General features: G+C 41.4%; 1 protein-coding gene across 1 annotated transcript in view; it reads left to right on the forward strand.

The window, feature by feature from the left end:
* lama5 (laminin, alpha 5) overlaps nucleotides 1-1,212 on the forward strand; it is a 128,753-nt gene that overhangs the window by 81,453 nt on the left and 46,088 nt on the right. The window lies entirely within an intron of this gene.

The following is a 1,212-nucleotide window of genomic DNA, read 5'->3' on the forward strand; positions in this document are numbered from 1 at the left end:
AGGGAAGGGGGGGGGGGGGCAGGAGTAGAAAGCAAAAGCGTCCGCCTTCGTCGAGAGCCAAGCAAGAAGATTTAATTTAAGACTAAAAAAAAACCCTCAAGTAAACCTCGCTTGCTATATTGGGTGAAATGTACAGTCAAAACATCGGTTTTCGAACGTCTCTGTTCTCGACCAAATCGCTTTTCGACCAAAAATTTTGAGTTTTTTTTTTTTTTTATGCCTCGGATTACGACCGAAATTGGGTTCTCGACCAAACTGAGCGCACTCGAATGCGCCACTCAACTTCTCGACTTCCTGACACGAGGAAGTGATGCTTCCTCTGGGTGACGAAAAAGTGACGCCTCTGTTGTGAGCAGACGTGTTCAAAGATTTAAAAAAAAAAAACAGCGTCCATTGCGAGCAGACGTGTTCAAAGATTTTTTAAAAAAGAGCGTCCATTGTGCGTCCATTGTGAGCAGACGTGTTCAATAAAGATTTTTTTTAAAAAAGCAGACGTGTTTGTTGAGATCGACGCGCATTGGACTGTTATTTCTGCATGGCACCAAAGAAAGCAAGTGGAAGTAGTAAAGCTGCTGAAAAAAGAGGAAAATAGTGCGCACAACTATTGAATTTAAGAAAGATTTGATCGTGAAATATGAATCAGGTGTGCATGTGTCTGTGCTGGCTAAGGAGTTCGGCATGCCGAAATCAGCAGCATACTAAAAAATAAAGACCATCATAAAGTCAGTGATGTGGCTAAAGGATCTCGTGTGTTTAGTGAACAAAGGCCACAAATATTAGAGGAAGTGGAGAAACCTTTGCTTATTTTCATAAATGAGAAACAGCTAGCAGGAGACAGTCTTAGCCAAGATACGATTTATGGCAAAACAAGACAATTGTATGGAGATTTGATAAAAAAAGGATCTAGCATTGCTCCTGAAGAGTTTGATTTTAAAGCAAGCAGAGGATGGTTCGAAAAGTTGAGCAAAAGAAGTGATTCGTCATGGGGAGGCAGCTAGTTCAGACAAGGAAGCTGCCGAAAAGTTTAAAGTTGAGTTTGAAAATCTCATCAAGGCCGAGGAATGTCTTCCCCAGCAAACTTTTAATATGGACGAGACTGTTGTGTGGATAAAGCGGTCCAGAAAATGGATGGAGGGATGTTACGTCGTACCGTAATGTAGGATTGCAGACAGAGCGTCCATAGTTACAGCCATTACTTTAGGGTTTATAAAT

This window comes from Hippocampus comes, unplaced genomic scaffold (genome assembly GCF_001891065.2).
Source record: "Hippocampus comes isolate QL1 unplaced genomic scaffold, H_comes_QL1_v1.1 scaffold245, whole genome shotgun sequence".
NCBI classification, from domain to species: Eukaryota; Metazoa; Chordata; class Actinopteri; order Syngnathiformes; family Syngnathidae; genus Hippocampus; species Hippocampus comes.